This window comes from Onychomys torridus, chromosome 5, assembly GCF_903995425.1.
Source record: "Onychomys torridus chromosome 5, mOncTor1.1, whole genome shotgun sequence".
Classification (NCBI taxonomy): Eukaryota; Metazoa; Chordata; class Mammalia; order Rodentia; family Cricetidae; genus Onychomys; species Onychomys torridus.
The window spans coordinates 73,625,194-73,644,126 of NC_050447.1; the positions used below are offsets into that span (position 1 = coordinate 73,625,194).

An 18,933-nucleotide genomic window follows, 5' to 3' on the forward strand; every position below is an offset into this window, starting at 1 on the left:
TGATCTTATTCTCTGCCAGTGGGATTAACATTTTCTGCAGGCCCCCAGGGCAATTCAGATTACCCACCCAAATTCTAAAGTCGGTCTTTTGCTCCCATCTCCGGGGCTGATGGGCGGATTCAGGAGGCACATGGCTGGAGACCTTCCAAGGCTCCAAAGCTGCCTTCATTCTGTGGACTATAGGGGTGAAGTGCCATGCTGAGAAATGCCAGCAGGCATCTACAGAGGCTTCCTGGTGAGTCATAGTCTGCATCTGTTTTGTGTGGTCATGGAGGGGGTTCAATGGGACCTCAGTGTGTGTCTGCAAGTTCTGTTGCAAGCATGGAGCTGAGACAGAAACGGGTCTGATATTTTTGCTGTCTCTCTTGCCACCAGCCACCAGTTACCACTGCTGCCATGGCTGCTTTTAGGCTGGGGCTCAGAATTTATCTTTGAGCTCTCTGGTCATTAAGAGCCTCTGTCCTGTGTCAGTTGATCTCCCTGGCCCTGCAGTGGGGGAAAGAAAGCAAAGCAGAACAGCCGGAAAAAAAAAAGTGAATATTCTGTAACTCAAGATTTACAAGTTTATTGTGTATGGTTAAAAATCTGGAAAATCTATGGAAAAAATACTTAACCTAAAATTAATAACACTGGGAGTTGATAGTTAAAAATCTATGCACAGATAATCTTAAAAGAACCATGTGGCATGATTCTGTTTTGGGATATAAGCAACACTTAGCTTGCCACTACCTATAAGCAGCCAAGTGGCTGACAGCCATCTTTGCTAGGATTGGCGAGGGCAGATGTCAAGGGGAAGCCAGGTCTCCTTTTCATGGCGCCTCCTAGGCAGTGGGCTGTGTCAAGATGAAGCTGAATATCTCCTTCCCTGCCACGGGCTGTCAGAAACTCATCTAAGTGGACGGTGAGCGCAAGCTTTGTACGTTCTGTGAGAAGCGCATGGCCACAGAAGTAGCTGCTGATGCTCTGGGTGAAGAGTGGAAGGGTTATGTGGTCCCAATCAGTGACAGGAATGACAAAGTTTTCCCATGAAGTAAGGTGTGTGCCTGCTGTTGAGTAAGGGGCATTCTTGTTATGACCAAGGAGAACAGGAGAGAAGCACACGTCTGTTTGAGGATGCATCATGGATACTAATCACACTGTTCTCAACTTGGTCATTGTAAGAGAAAGAGAGAGAGAGAGAGAGAGAGAGAGAGGTATTCCTGGACTGACAGATACTACTGTGCCTCATCAGTTGGAACCTAAAAGAGCTAGCAGAATCCAAAAGCTTTTTAATCGCTCTAAAGGAGATGATGTCCACCAATACCTGGTCAGAAACCCATTAAACAAAGAAAGTAAGAAGCCAAAAGGACCCAAGATTCAGCATCTTGTTACTCCATGTGTCCTACAACACAAATACTGGCTGGCATATTGCTCTAAAGAAAGAACAAACAAAGAAAAACAAGGAGGAGGCTGCAGAATGTGCTAAACTGTTGGCCAAGAGAATGAAGGAAGCCAAAGAAAAGCACCAGGAGCAGATCACTAAGAGATGTAGGCTGTCCTCTCTGAGAGCTTCTACTTGTAAGTCTGAGTCCAGTCAAAAGTAAGTCTTTAAGAGTAACAAATAAATGATCATACCTTAAAGAAAATTAAGGCCACAGCTATGAGCACCAAATACTAAACACCAGAAACCGGGATGTTCCTGTCTTATAATGCAGCAAGACAATTGCCTAAGTGTCTGACAAAGAACTTGAAACAGCTTCTCAACCTAGTCTCCACCTTTTGGGGGTTGAAAGACCTTTTTACAAGGGTAGCCTAAGACCACCTCCATGTCAGATGTTTGCATTGAGATTCATAACATAACAAAACTGCAGTTGTGAAATACCAACAAGAATGATTTTGTGGTTTAGGGAGTCACCAAAACATGGGGAACTCTGTTGAAGGGTTGAAGCATTGGGAAGGTTGAGAATCACTGGCTTAGAGAATGTCTCTCCTTACCTAAGGTCTATTCATGCTTAAGAATCCATGTCTAGCCTCCTTATCTTTGCTAATTTTGTTACATTTAAGCTATTTTGATAAACTGAGTCACATAAGAAACTTACGTTCTGTAATGGTGTACTATGAAAGGATCAGAAAAATTTCTAGTCTCTCTGGACTGTGTTTATGAGCTAAACGTTTTATTTTGATACAGAAGGAGCTTCAATTCAGAAACTTAACAAAGATAAAGCTATAAAGTACTAGTCTTATAAAAAATTATGACTGTAAAGTGTTAAAGATGATTAAGACATGTAAGATAATAGTCACCTCACAAGGGATTAAATGTTTAAATGGACTGGACTCTCTCTCTCTCTCTCTCTCTCTCTCTCTCTCTCTCTCTCTCTCTCTCTCCTGGTCTTAGGACTCCTATCCTCCTCCCCCAACTACTAGGACTGTGGGCCTGAGAGTTTCAAATGTAAGATCTTCCTGTAAGTTCCTCTATTTTAACTTCTGTCCATAGTCTAGATGTGTCTCAGCAGATTTCCACTCAGTTGACAGATACTATCCAAGCATCAGCTGCTGACTACAACCTGCTCCAAATGACTGTGAGCTCTGAACTTACTGAAAGCTGGTGTGGATCAATCCAACCAAGTGAATGTTCCCTGTCTCTTCAGCTGGGTCAGCAAACCAGATGCTTCTGATGAATTCATTGCCTGAATTCCCTCCTTGCCTTTGACTAGCATTATCCTAGTTTCAGCAGAAAGTTGTTGCAAAAAAAGAGTATTTCACTCCAACAGGCTGGAGTATTAGATCCAAAGGAAACTCCCTAGCATGGGGAACAAAAATAGCTATCTAGGGTGCCTATTGGTATATCAGGAAAGGTACCTGTGAAAACCAAATAGACCCAGATCTATCTATCAACAGGTAGATTCATTAGCTGAAATAGTTCTACAATGTTATAGGGCACTCAACCTGCTCCATGAAAAACAGAGGTTATTGTATAGCTTTAAAAGAAAATTGTTGTTTCTATACAAACCACTCAGGAATCATTAGAAATAATCTGACTGTGCTAAAAAAATCATTGCAAAAAGGGGGACCCGAGAGGAAGTAAATAACTGGTCCCCGTTCTCATTTCCAGGTTCCTTTTAGATAGTAACTCTGATGTTAGTCATCACAAACCTTTGGCCATTCTGTTTCTGCTAATTGCTCTTAATTCTTGCATCTTTGATGCCTTAACTACATGACAATTCATGTCTGGGTATCATTAAGCTGATGGTTATTAGATCCCAATATAAACCAGGTACCCTTCAGAGTCAAGGGTTTGACTCAGCACACAACTCAAGAGGGGGGCATGAGGGCCAGAGTTATATTTTGTTTTAATTACTATGCCTAAGAGATCCATGAAACAAAAGTGCCTCTGATCAGCAAGCCCCTTCCCCAAGGAAAGATAGTTCATGAAACATTGGAGGCTATTGTTTATGGGAGATAACAAGCCACATGTTTTCACTCCCTGGAACAAATTTGTTTGATCCAACTACACCAAATATGCTTGATAACATGTGAATGGGAGGTTCATGGGCAGGAAATTCCTCAGGGTATATGTTTGGACCTGATGGGAAGTAATTAAGCCCCTGTAAGACGTGACTCTGGGTTATTTTCTGGGAACCTGGGTATGGACCTGGCCAGAGCCCATCCACCTGGCCAGTATTTAATTAAAGCTTGCTTTAATTTTTACTTTAAGCTGTGGTAATAGTCTTATTCTTGACCAGTGGGATTAACAATTGCTCTACTTATTGATGGAGCCAGGTAGAGAATGGTTCTCAGGTTTTCTCTGCCAACTGGCTCCTTTCATATGTTAATCTTGATGTAATTTCTCCATTCCCTAATCTCCTGCCACATTATTGAGCTAACAGCCAATTCAAACCCTGTCTCCTGCAAAAGTGTGTTAATTAAGCAGGCCATCAGTTAGAGAATCACAAGCAAACTGTGGGCCAGAAAGTTAAGCACATGCTTCACTGGTGTGTGTGTGTTTTCCTGAACAAAGCCTGGGAATCCAGCAGGGTGAAATTCTAGATTGATAAAATACTAACCAAAAACTGGGGGCGTTATTTGTATTATTAATCCCACCCAATGAAAATAAGACCACTACTATAGTTTAAAGTCAAATTTGAAGCAAGCTTAATTAAACATTGTACTGGCCAGGTAGATGGGTTCCAGCCTGGTCTGGACCCAGGTTCCCAGGAAATGGCCCCAAGTCTCATTTTGCAGGGGCTTAAGTATTTCCCATCAGGTCCAATCAGGGGCAAGCATACATTCTGATGTATTTCCTGACTGTGAATCTCCCACCTACATGTTATCAAGGATATCTGGTATAGTTAGGCCAAACAAACATGTTTAGGGGAGTGAAAACATGTGGCTTGTTAACTCCCATAAACAATAGGCTCCAATATTTCAGGAACTGTCTGTCCTAGGGCAAGGGGCTTGCTGATCAGAGGCATTTTTGTTTCATGGATCTCTTAGGCATAGTAAATAAAACTTAACATGGAACTTTGGCTCTCACATTATCCCCCCCCCCACACACACACACACAAACACACAGAAAACCCTAAGATTTACTACAAACATGGGAGATGCAGGAGCTATGTAAATGACTTATAACAGATGATGAATTTGCTGCCCACCACTTTTGAGTGATGCTTTTTCCTCAGGTCATTTGCCCACTGCTCATTCTCAGTAGTACTTTCCCTTTCTTAATAAATTGCCTCTTGCTGGGCTGTGGTGGTGCATGCCTTTAATCCCAGCACTCGAGAGGCAGAGCCAGGTGGATCTCTGTGAGTTCAAGGCCAGCCTGGGCTACCAAGTGAGTTCCAGGAAAGGCACAAAGCTACACGGAGAAACCCTGTCTTGAAAAACCAAAATAAAATTAAATAAATAAATAAATAAATAAATAAATAAATAAATAAATAAATTGCCTCTATTTCTCTTTCCATACATGTGACCCTGGTCTAATTCTTTGTCTTTGAAGACAACAACCTCAAAAGTTTAAGCAGGTACCCCCAAGATGCAATTCTATACCTATAACAATAAGAAGATATAGTATAATATTAATAAAAACAGGAAGTAACTATTCTCACACCCTACTCATAAAGTACCCCAGCCATTTCACTAGAGAATGACATTATTAAATTTTCTCTGATAAACATTCAATGAATGGGAGGTTGTTCTTTAAATAGATGTCTGGCTTGCATTTGTACATGCTATTTATTGTCCTTTCCTAACAAGATCTATATGATGGTGGATGGGAGAGAAAAGGAGGAAGGATTTTTTTTTTTAGAATGAACTTATTTTGCAGAAGGGAAGGGACAACCCTTAAAAGAGTAATTTTCAGCAAAGTAGCTGGATACAAAATTAATTCACAAAAATCAGTAACTCTCCCATATAAAAAAGGACAAACAATCTAAGAAAGAAGTCAGGGAAACAACTCCTTTAACAATTGCCTCAAATAATATAAAATATCTTAAGGTGTCTCTAACCAAGCCAATAAAAGACTTGTATGATTAAAAACTTCAAGCAATTGAAGGAAGAAATAGAAGATATCCAAAGATGGAAAGATCTCCCATGCTCACACATCAGTAGGATTAACATAAGAAAAATGGCCATCCTACCAAAAACAATCTACAGATTTAGTGCAATCCCCATCAAAATACCAAGACAATTCTTCACAGATCTGGAAAGGACAATTTTCAGTTTTGTATGGAAACAAAAAGAAAAACCTAGAACAGCAGAAACAGTCCTAAACAAAAAAAAAAGACCTGCTGGAGGTGTCACCATCCTGAACTTCAGACTGTGCTACAAAGCTATAACAACAACATGGTGTTGGCACAAAAGTAGACATGTTGATCAATGGAATCAAATTGAAGACCTGGACATAATTCCACACCCCTACGGAGACCTGATTTTTTTTTTAAAAATAAAGATTCTAGAAATACACACTGGGAAAAAAGACAGACTCTTCAATAAATGTTGCTGGTCAAACTGAATGGCTGCAAAGAATGCAAATAGATCCATACTCATCACCCTGCACAAAAGTCAATTCCAAATGGATCAAAAACCTCAACATAAAAACCAGATATACTGAAGCTGATCAAAGAGAAAGTGGGGAATAGCCTTGAACTCATTGGCCCAGGAGAAGATTACCTGGACAGAACACATTTAGCACAGGCACTAAGATCAACAATTGATAAATGAGATCTCATGAAACTTAGAAGCTTCGGCATGACAAAGGACATGTCATTCAGACAAAGTGACAGCCTATAGAGTGGGAAAAGATTTTTTGCCAACTCCATATCTGATAGAGGGCTAATACTCAAAACATATTTTTTAAAAACTCAAGAAACTAAATATCAATAAAACAAATAACTCATTTAAAAAAATTGAGGTCTAAATCTAAACAGAAAAATTCTCAATAGAGGAACCTCAAATGGCTAAGAAACACTTAAAAAAATGTTCAACATCCTTAGCCATCAGGGAAATGTGAATAAAAGCTACTGTGAGATTACATCTTGTATCTGTCAAAATGGCTAAGATCAATAACGCAAGTGACAGCTCATTCTGACTAGGATTTGGAGCAAGGGGAACACTCGTCCATTGCTGGAGGGAGTGTAAATTCATACAGCCACTATGGAAATCAGTGTGATGGTTCCTCAGAATGATGGGAATTGATCGACCTCAAGATCCAACTATACCACTCATGGGCATTGTTAAGGTTCCTACTGCTGTGAAAAGACAATGTGACCACAGCAACTCTTATACAGAAAACATTTAATTGGGGTGGCTCACTTACAGTTGCAGAGGTTTAGTCCATTATCATCATGGCAGGGGGAGGGGGAGGGGGGAGCAAGGCAGCATGCAGGCAGACATAGTGGAGAGGTAGCTGAGAGTCCTACATCTTGCAAGTAATCGGAAGTCAAATGGGACAATGGGTGGTATCCTGAGCATAGAAAACCTCAAAGCCCACCACCATAGTGATATACATCCTCCAATAAGCCGGTAGCCACTCACTTCAACAAAGCCACACCTCCTAATAGTGCCACTCCCTATGAGATTATGGTGGCCAATTAAATTCAAACTACCACAGGTACCCAAAGGATGCTTTAGTCTACCATAGAGGCGCTTGTTCAACCATGCTCATTGCTGCTCTATAACAGCCAGAAGTAAAAAACAACCTAGATGCCCCTCAACTGAAGAATGGATAAATGTCATGTGGTACATTTACACAATGGAGTATTACTCAGCTATTTTTAAAAAATGACATCGCTGGGCGGTGGTGGTGCAAGTTGGTTTCCCATAAGTTACAGTCTGGGGACTAAGAGCAGAAGATAATATGGGTGCTGCACACTTGCTTCGATGACTTTCATTACGGGGAAAAAGAAGAATATGCATCAGAGAAATTAAATCTAATGCCACCAGCTGCAGGCTGGCCAGAAATGCAGATAAAAGTCTCCACAGAAGTGTCCAGTGATTCAGAAACTGGTCAAAGATTGAGTTCTTAGACAGCTTGGGTGCTATGCTGAACCAATAGGCAGTTAAGTAAATCATTGGCTGTGACCAACCCAGAGAGTAAGATATTAACTACCACACAAGCGGGGATTCTCATAAAAGAGAAGACAAGGCAGGGACAGACAGCTGGCTCTCTCCAGGCAATTACTTATGGAAGCATTGTTTGCCCTCCGCATCTTAGCCTCTCCACACCAGTGCCACAAAGACATTCCCTCCTCCTTCCTAACTGACAGAATCCCAGCATCCCAATAATAGAGGTTTAGAGACAGCACTAACTCCAGCAAGTTGTCCTCTGACCTTGAGCTCACACATGGGAACACACAATAAGTAAGCAAGTAAATTGATAAATATAATTTTTGGAAAGAGGGAGAAGGGCTGACAAGATGGCTCAGTCAGTAAAATGCTTGCCATGCAATCATGAGGACCTGAGTTCAGATCCCCAGCACCTAATTTTAAAGAGCCAGCATGACAGCATCTGTCTGTAATCCTAGACCTGGGGAGGCAGAGACAGCAGGATCACAGAGGATTAATTGTCTGTTAGTCCAGCTAATTGACATACTCCCAGTTCTGTGAGAGACCCTGTCTCAGAAAGTAAGGTGGAAAGCAATAAAAAAGGCACTCATTGTCATCCTTTGGCCTCCTCCACATGCATACACACTCATGTGCATACACACTTGCAAGTACACATATGCCAAAAAAGGAGAAAAAAAAGGAAGAAAAATGTTTAAAGGAGAAATCCACTTCATCCAGTGGAGCCTTGGGGTTTCTAGAAAATGTTTTTCCCTCTGTGCCTTGTTTTGAAACACTGAAGATTTGAGGTTGAAAACATGACTTCCTTTGACTAACTAAGGAGTCTGACACAGTGCACACCCACGTTGTGAGGCTTAAGGATGCAGCCTACTGCTGTGGGATGTTCTGTATGCTCTAAATGTGTTGCTCTGATTGGTTAATAAATAAAGTGCTGATTGGCCAGTAGCCAGGCAGGAAGTATAGGTGGGACAAAGAGAGAGGAGAAGTCTGGGAAGTGGAAAGCTAAGTCAGGAGACCTGCCAGCTGCTGTCACGACAAGCAACATGTAAAGATACTGGTAAGCCATGAGCCACGTGGCAAGGTATAGATTAATAGAAATGGGTAAATTTAAGATAGAAGAACTAGATAACAAGAAGCCTGAGCCATTAGTCCAACAGTTTAAATAATGTAAGCGTCTGTGTGTTTATTTGGGTCCAAGCAGCTGCAGGATTGGCAGGTGAGAGAGATTTGTCCTGACCATGAGCCAGGCAGGACCAGGAGATAACTCCAGCTACAGCCTACCCTTGCACAGCCCTGACAGTGGAGGGTAGACTGGATCAGGTGCCTGAGGGGCACCACTCCTGAGCCCTATTCTGCCTTTAGAATTTTCATCTGCAAATTGGGCAACTGACCTTGGTGGTTTAACCTGAGACTGCAGAATTTTCCAGGAAGAAAGACTGTCAGTGCTCATAAGGCCTGGAGCAAACTGGACTGCACTGGCCTCTCTTGATGCAAGAGATGCTTAGAATCATGACATCCTTACATTTTTATCATCAAGAATTGCATGCAAGGGGCTGGAGAAATGACTTGGTGGTTAAGAGCACTCACTGCTCATCCAGGGGACTGGGATTCAAGTCTCAACACCCACACGGAAACTCACAACTCCAGTTCTGTAGGATTGGACACGCTCTTCCGGCTTTCATGGTAACTAATCTCACATGCAGGCAAAACTCATATTATAAAATTAAAATGCTAAGCCTTAATAAAAAACAATCACATGCAAACTCTCACTTCAGGAGAACAGCCTGCTGCCCTTAGATGTTCATTTTCTCCTGTTTCATCCCAGCCTTTAGGGATATGATACATTATAAACAAATGGCAGATTTTCCATTTTCTGTTGCAAAATTATTACATGGCTTTGAGACAGATTAAGCTATATATTCATCTAAATCCATCTATCAAAATGATGAGTGGATAGGAATACATTTAAATCACACCATCAACAAACAGTCTTCTGGAAAGATTATATAGACAAATTGAGTTCTCTAGGGAGTAATAAACTAAGAATGGACAAAATTAATACTAATTGTTTCAATTTGCATAATGTCTCATAAAAAGTCCTTTCATAATGCATGAAGTAATGTTTACGAGGTATGTGGAAATAGGAGAAGCCACAGACATTTATTAAATTAAGGGTTAAGTGCTATCACTCCAATTTTTCTTGTTATTTACATGACTTTATATGTGTTGTCTACACATGTATCTTTAGGTGTTAAACAGAAGTACTATTTATGACATATTGAATTTGTTCATCGAGAAGAGAAAACTAAGACAGTGTGCAGTAAATCACAAGAGATAGCTACAAACTGCTAGCTGACATTAGCCTGTCGCTTTCAATGGCTTGCCACCTGAGGTTGATTACACAACCTACTAGAAGTCTTTTGCTACTTGAGGGAGAAAAATAACAATGTAAGTCAAAAATATAATGATGCAAACAATGTGGCTTTCTGAGCATGATCTTAACAAAAAACCTTTCATCTTCCCCCTTCAGGGACACAGCCAACACCTGTGTCCAGGCTGTAACTGCTCATTTGGCCTATGGCTCCTTAATTTCCAACTGAGCAAAAGAAACCATAGTTCATTAAAATACATTTCTCCATTCAAATGCCATTTAAGCTGTCCCTGTGATAAAGGAAATTGTAATGTAATCCTCCACCAAGAGGAAGGAAGTCAAGTCAGAAGCTAGGCTGACAAATCATTTTCTCCATACAACTTCCCAGAAAAGCTTTGGCAGGAGGCAGGACCTGACCACGCACTGCAATAAATAGATGAGGATTTGTTTGTGCCCAGTGTCTGTATATTCACTACACAGAAAACCTTTATCCCTGGATTGTACTCGACTGGATTCTGTCCAGCTTCTGTACACTGTCAATAACTGCTTTAAGCAACTTTTATATGATCAAGAAATCTGATGAGGATTAGCAATGACCACATTGGGCACATCAAAGCTACCCACTTAACTTCTGAATTACCTTCATTAGGTATTTCAGGAAGCCTCAGGCAGTCATACTACCTTTTAGTGCATTATCATAGCTGAACTATGTTCTTTGCTCTTGAAGTGTTTTTGTCTTCAGTGTGAGAAAATGTGAATTCTTTGTACACTTACTTTAGCGTCATTTTAAAAATCATTTTCTTATGTCTTTCTGAAAAACAGCTGTTTTATTAAATACCACACCACTACCCTCCTGGTGGCATATTACACATTCTTAGCTTTGATTCCTTTCTAGGTGACTTGCTTGATTCTTTCTAGGGGAAAAAAATCCAAGAACCTGAATTTAGTTCATTGTCAATAATGACTCATTTTGAAACCTTGTTTGTAGCAAATATTAATAAGCAAAGACAGTTATTGCTCAAGACTGGCAGTTCAGAAGTTTGGAATCCATGAACTCAACAGATGTGTTTCTAGAATCATTTGGTCAACCTAGGGAGGCCATTGTTTTACATTGAGCTCCTATACTAGATTCTACAAGATCAGACCAAAACCAGAAATGACCCAAACAATCAAACTAAACTTGAAAATGAACCAGTTCTCCTAATCATGGGAGATTCACAGTAACTTATCATGGTCTCATTCAATCTTGTGATGAGGAAGTCCACTCTGCTGAAGCCATTTTATTTATTTATTTGTTACTCCGGGCTTCTGTTTCCTCAGCCATTCCCTCTCTAAAGTCCATGAACTCTGCTCAGCCACAGATGAAATTCTGTCCTGCTCATGACTAATCCAAGCCTATTAGATTTCTATAATACAAACTTTGATTTTCCAGCTCATCTGCTCTATCCCAACTTCCCACAATTTCTCACTATTTTTTCCTGTCTATCTTTATCTACCCTCACTCCCTATAGACACACAGGTACATGCTTGCTTTTTCTCAGACTCCGGTCAACTGAGTAAGAAAACTGGGTTCAGAAGATAGCTGGTTGCCTTCTCCTTTCATCTTGCTTTCATCTCTGGAATATCATTAAAAATGATGCAAATGCCAAAAGCATGAAGTACAAAGCCACACATAGATCCTACGGCTGATGGATTTCCGTGCTTTCAAATTATAGGGAGAAACATTACAACAAAAACATAGACAGTGTGTGTCCACCAAAGCTCCTGTGTCTGAGAGGAAGGGGATCTGAGAAGCCCTGTGCTTAGAAAATAAGACAGAGGAAGATAAATTACAAGTAACACAATAGACAAATTATTAATCCCTTTATCAGACAAACAATTCTTTCAAGAATACCATGGATACAAACAACGAAAGCATGTTCATCTTAGTAATCAAGGTTAGGGCAACTGTAACTATTATTTTGCACTTAAAAAATAACTGAAGGAAATTTATTATAATGATGGTGTGACTTGGATGAAAGAGTAAATTTAAAACCATCAGAAATTGTTATAAACTTCTAGGTGAAAAAGTACAAGATTGTTAAAATATTCATACTATTGAATCCAGTAATACAATTGGTCAATATCAAGTCTAAGGAGATAATTCAATAGAAAAAATACTATCTACTGAAATTCACTTGCTTTGGAATTATTTATACAATAATTCAAAAGTGTAACTATAAGAAACTGGCTGAACAGAAGCAAAAACTATCTCAGAAGTTTCTCGCTGAAGTCTTATACATGGGACAAAAATATCTGGAGTTAGCCAGGCGGTGGTGGCGTACACCTTTAATCCCAGCACTCAGGAGGCAAAGCCAGGTGGATCTCTGTGAGTTCAAGACCAGCCTGGGCTACCAAGTGAGTTCCAGGAAAGGTGCAAAGCTACACAGAGAAACCCTGTCTCAAAAAACAAAGACAAAAACAAAAAAATCTGGAGTTAAATTAGTACAAAGGTCAAACTATGTATATAATGATGTTGGTGCCATGGACTGTGATACATCTATTTTAAACAATAATTTTAACTACCATGTAGCTACTGGAAAGTGTTGTCATTTTTCACATAAGTATGTGTGTGGTGTGTATGTTTGTATGTGTGGTGGCACACATTTGTGCAGATGTGTGTGTTTGTGTTGAGGCCCAAGTGTCTACCTTGACCCATCTCTAACTTTTCCTATTGAGGAAAAGTCTCTTAGTCAATCTGGAACACACTGATTTCAGCTAGGCTAGATATGCCAGCTTGCCAAAGGCATCCTTTGTCTCCACTTCCTGAGAACTAGGATTACAGGTAGCCACCAAATCCACACAAATCTTATGTGGGTTCTTGGAATCTGAACTCAAGTCCTTGTACTTGCTCAGCAAGTACTTTATCCAATGAGCCATTGACCCAGCTTCATACTACATTGTTTTTTGTTTGTTTGTTTCTTTATTTTGTTTTGTATTTAAGTTAAAAAATTATTTGTTCACAAACATGAAATTATAGAATGCAATTATTCTTTTTTCTTCAAGTTTTCATTTTTTTAGCATTTCACTTAAAATAAAAATAATGGACACTTTTATATGGAGCTAACCAACCATGGGCTCTAAGCAAACATGTCCCAGTCAAAGTAAATCAGTGATATGTCTAGTGTTCCTAAGAAAGTTCCTCCTGGACACCAACATCCCTTCTGTCTGTTTTGGCTTTGTGAGTAAGTTTTGCCAATGGAACACTTTTGAATGCTCCTTCCACATTGGTCCCATAAAAACCTGCCACATGCAGATTCGTATTTCTCTTCCGATTTGAAGCTTGATACAAACAGGCACATGAGCTAGTCATATGTTATTGCATACTATAACATAATATAACAAATGTACGTGAACATACCAACTTTAGAAAGAGAAGTTAATTTGGACCCAAAGTTTGGAAGGTTTCACAGGTTTTAATCCATCCTCCTAGAGAGACTGTGTTATGGTCTCTGGAGCATTTCATATCATAGCAGGCAGGAACAACAAATCTCTGTCCTGGCTGGCTCTCTCCTTTCTCTACGTATATTCCAGTGGTTCTCACAGCATGATATGTGATGCTGTGTACATTCAGTGTGGGCCCTCCCCATCTTGGTTAATGTGCTCTACAAATGTCACAGGTGTGCTTTACTACTTAAGGTGTTTCTCAATCCAATCAGCTTGTCTATGAAGATCAACCATTGTACCTACAACATTCCACCTCAGCCCCCAAAAGGTTCATGAGCATCTCATAATGCAAATTCATCCAGTCCCCTCTCCAAGACTCTCCATAATATTAATAATTCCAACACTGTTCAAATGTGCAAGTTCAAAGTCTCTTCTGATACCCAGGGCAAGTCCTATTTCAAAAAGGAGAGATGGGGCTATAGAAATGAGAGATTGGACCAAAGTAAGGTCAAAACTTAGGAAAGCACATGTTAAATCCTGGAGGTCCATGTCTAGAATCATGGGCAAGTTTTAACAAGACATGAGATCCAAAAGTCTCGGGCAGCCCCACTGCTTTGCCTTTTACACCTCACATGCCTTTCTTGAACTGGTATCATTTGTTCCTGCAGCTTTCCAAAGCAGATATTCCATGTTACTGGCCTTTCTACTCTTGTGGGGGGGGTCTCTATTGCTTCTTTAGCTTCAGCCTCACAACTTTATGCCTCACAACTTTCACCCTCTGAAGAATTATCTTCAGGAGTTTTGACCCTAATACATGTTTTCTGGCCTCACAGGCCTTCCTTTGAAATCTGTATGGAAGTTTCCATAACCCTGTGACTCTTGCATTCTGTCTACCTGTAAGGCCAGCCTTGTGGTGGTTTGAATGGGAAGGCCCCCATAGGCTCATGTATTTGAGTTATTGGTTCCCAGTTGGTGGAACTGCTTGAGAAGGATTAGGGCATGTGGCCTTGTTAGAGGATGTGGTCAGTGGGAGCAAACTTTGAGGTTTCAAAAGTCCATGCTATTCTCAGTCATTATCTATCTGTCTATCCATCCATCCATCCATCTATCTATCTATCTCTATGTATTTCTCTCTGTCACTGTCTCTCCCCTCCTCCGTGTGTGTGTGCCTTGTTTTTATGAATAAAGATGTAAGCTCTAAGCTATTGCTCTAGCACCATGCCTATGCTTGCTGCCATGCTCCCTGCCATGATGGTCTTGGACTCTAATCCTCTGTAATTGTGAGCCTCAAATAAACTATTTCTTCTATAAGTTGCTTGGCCATTAGAGTCTTATTACAACCATAGAAAACTAAGTAAGACAAACATCAAGAGGAAAATTCCAAGATCCACTGCCAGCTGGAGCAGAACTGGGCTCCCTTGGACTATGACTATAGTGGCTTCTGAATATCTATTTGGATGAATGTGAAGGATGTAAATGAACTTCTAAACAGTTTTAGTAAATAAGAAACACAGATCCAAATACAGAGGAAATAGCCAAAAAGATCAGAGCAATAGCCAAGACTAGCTTTAGCTTACCACCAGCAGTAGCTTCCCTAGAGAGCTTTTTCCTGCCTGACTTGTGTTTTTATTGCCTTTCTGTTCTGCCTTCTCATTGGCTCTAAGCCCAGCCACATGACTTCCTCATCACTGCCTGTCTATACAGACCTCCAGGTCTCTATGGTTGGTACTTGGATTAAAGGCTCGTGTCACCACATTTGGCTGTGTCCTTGACCACACAGAGACTCTACCCGTCATGTGATCAGATAAAGTGTGTGTGCTACCACTGCTGGACTTCTGCTTAATGGCTATTTGACCTCTAATTTACATGCAACTTTATTTATTAACATACAAATAAAATATCACATTTCATCACAAATAAAATATCACTACAGGGGGAAATCTCCCTGGATGGGACAGAATGAGAAGGGAGCCCTACAATCTTCTTTGCAGAGTAATGTCTTTAGATGATCTAAGATATTCATGTTCTTGCACCTACTATAGGTGGTGTCCAGGCAATTCCCAAGACGCCCATTGTTCCAATGCTTGTGTTTTTTGTTTGTTTGTTTGTTTGTTTGTTTGTTTGTTTGAGACAAAGTCTGACTATCTAGCTATGGCTGGCATGGAACTTGATATGTACAGCAGGCTGGCCTTAAACTCAGCTCTGCCTGCCACTGTTTTCAGAGTATTGGGATTAAAGATGTATGCTACCCTATCCAGATATTTTAATTAATTAATTAATTAATTATGTTCACAGAAGAGGGTGCCAGATCTCATTACAGATGGTTGTGAGCCACCATGTGGGTGCTGGAAATTGAACTCAGGACCTTTGAAAGAGCGGTTGGTGTTCTTAACCTCTGAGCCACCTCTCCAGCTCCCCCCATCCAGATTTATTTTGCTTTTTTTTAATTACTCAAATCTATTCATCAGACACACTTTTGTTGACCCAAACTTTACATGCACTTCTTTTTTAGGCAAACTACATTTTAAAAAATCTTTTTCCATTCTGATATCTTATCATAATTTTCACTCTAAACTTGGCTAAAAACAACCAGTAATAACCATAACATGCTCTGAATGTTGGGCTGCCTTCAAACTTTTCTCCACTAGTCAGTTTGTTGACTTCAAACTCAGTCCTCCATACCCTTAGAGCATGGACAAAATGTATACAAGTTATTTGCAACAATTCAACACAAACGGCCTCTAATCCAATTTCTGATCAAGCGTTTATTCCCACCTGATACCTAGAGAGTCTCTACTGTCAGCATTCCTGTAGATAGTCTGCTTTTGTGAGGTCACAGAACTGGCATTAAATTCTGTTTGAAGCACTAAAGGCATGTCTAAACTACATTTCAGATATTTCCAGTTTCCTCCCACCATTCAATTAAAAGACTTCTGAACCACATGATTGGGTTGTCACAATAACAACTCCACTTAACTGCTACCAATTTTCTGTGATAGCTTTTCATCACTATGACAAAACACATGAGCAAAACAGCATAAGGATGTGAGATTCACCTTGGTTCACAGTTCAGGAGCTTCTGTCCATAGTGATGGAATACAGGAGGCATGGCAGAACAGAACAGATCAGCTCACATCACGGGTCCAGTAAGCAGACAGAGAATGCCTGTTCAATAGCCTTCCTCCTTTCTTCCTCTTGTTCCATCCAGGACCCCAACTTATGAGATGCTGTGACACACTTTTATGGTGGACTTCCCTCCTTAGTTAATGCTCTCTGGGAACATCGTCATAGATATACTCAGTGTGCCTGCTACTCCCCTAGGTTCTTGTCAATAAAATGAAATTGGCCATCAAGATTAACTACCACACTGCCCTTGGAAGTCACATGTTAAAGATGGCACATTCATAAGGCAGAAAGGAGGCTTAGACTCCTAAACTGGTTTGGAGTTTAATAGCACACCCAATCATTTTAACTCTATCTTCACTGATAAGCTCTCTCTGGGTGTATTGTTTAGATCAACTTTCTTTGTCTACTATCCCCTGACATATTATTTGAGAATTTATAATCATCTTTAACAAGGAATTAGAAAGCAACAAAATGAAGACTTATTGAAAATTTTCAAAACTAGAACTTCCTAGTTTCTATGCAGATAATCCAGACTGTGTTATTTCTTTCTCAGTTTAAACTTTTACGGTCGCTCATCTGTCCTCTGCCTTATTTCTACTTAGATTTTACATAGATAGATAGATAGATAGATAGATAGAGAGAGAGAGAGATAGATAGATATCTCTGTGTAACAGTCTTGGCTGTCCTAGAACTTGCTTTGTAGGCCAGACTGGCCTTGAATAGATTTTATATTTTATCTAAGGAAAACATCATAATGTTTTTCATGTTGTTATGCCAATATAAGCACTTAGAAATGTCCTACCGCATATTATAGAAAAGGGGAAGTATTGATCAACTACAGCCAATCACATCAGGTGGATGTCTGGTAGGCGTAGGTGAGTTCTCTATGGCACAAAAATCAAGCCAAGAAAGGGGAAGTCAGAGATCTGAGGACTGGGAGAAGCATTCATATGCCACAATTTATTTTACATATTTTTTTTTTGTCTTGTGTGGTTCAAATAAATAGCAAGGAACTCTTAAAAAAAAACAAAAACAAAAACAGAGTAGATAACAAAAATTTACCCAGAAGATTCTTGAAGCTCAAACATTTCAGAGAAACATCCAAGAAGAGTGGTCAAACTCGCTGCCAGTGCTGCAAGACTGAGTTGTCACAACTTAAATTCCTCAGCAGGTGTGGGATAGAGAGAGGACACGTCAGTGCTGGTTATCTGATGGCCACACAGGGTATCACTAATGACCAAGGCTGTGTTGCAGGCTTATCCTGAGTCCTCTACATAGCATTTTAACAGCCATGACCCATTAGATAAGTTGAGGGGTCACTTGTTCCAAACACTAGGGATGTTCTCTCAATGTTCTGTGGCTGTACTATAAGACTCTCTGGAGAGCTCTCTGGAGCTGATACAGTGATTTAAATTAAACCAGAGATAAGAGAGCTAAAAGCCAAACTCTTTTGTCTATGTATTGTGTGGATGTTTGTGTGTGGAAGAGTGGGTACACATTCATAGGAAGTGTGAGTGCATGTGTGTGTGCACACATGGAGGCCAGAGGACTATCTTGGGTGTCATTCTTCAGGCACTGTCTATCAATGTTTGTGTGTTTCTTTTGGGTTTTGTTTTTGTTTTATGTTTTGGTTTGGTTTTGGTTTTGGTTTGGTTTGGTTTGTTTTGGTTTGGTTTTGTGAGATAGAATCTCTCATTGGTCTGGAACTCAACTAGTTAAGGCGGGCTGGCCAAGGGATCTGCCTCTTTTCCTGTCCCCTGCTCTGGGATTACAAGTGTGCACCAATGTGCCCATCCTCGCACATGCCTGGCAAGCACTGTATCAAGCGAGTTGTCATCCTACTCTCCAAAAATATGAATCTTTGACCACCACCAACAAAAATTTAGATAGAATCTCACTTACATCCCAGGCTGGCCTGGATTTCATGAACCTCCTGTGCTATGATTACAGGTGTGTAGCACCATGTCTGGCTCAGAAAAATAATTTTTAAACCCTTTAAAAATCATGAACAGAAATGTGCTGATTTCGGTCTATAGTTAACTCACGGGCCTAATAAACCTAATGAAAATTGATGTGTGGTCACAGGAAAAGTTTATTTTTAAGTTGAACTCACAGTTCTTTAGAGTATCTTAAGACAAGCCATTGAACTTCTCCTGAACTGCAAGTTAACTTTAGGTGGCAGCCTATGTCCACTGTCCATCTCTCTGATCAGCATGGCCTCGTGCCGTCACGATGCCTCTTCTTGGGATGGCTGCTCGCTCTACATCTACTTGTCCTGTGCTTTGCTTCTCTTCCCACTCTCATCTTTCATTAGTTCAGAGAAAACACCATGGGTCTCAGCCTTACAGAAAAATGAAATGAATTTTCTGTCTTAGTCCATTCCTGCAGCTATCACAAAATTATGGACAATAGCAATCTCTTTCTTACAGTCATGGAGACTGGGAAGTCCAGCATAAGGTGCTGACAGA

General features: G+C 40.3%; 1 pseudogene; it reads left to right on the forward strand.

Moving 5' to 3' along the window:
- The first annotated feature begins 843 nt into the window (after positions 1–843).
- On the forward strand, positions 844–1,583 carry LOC118584518 (annotated as a pseudogene).
- Positions 1,584–18,933: the final 17,350 nt, after the last annotated feature.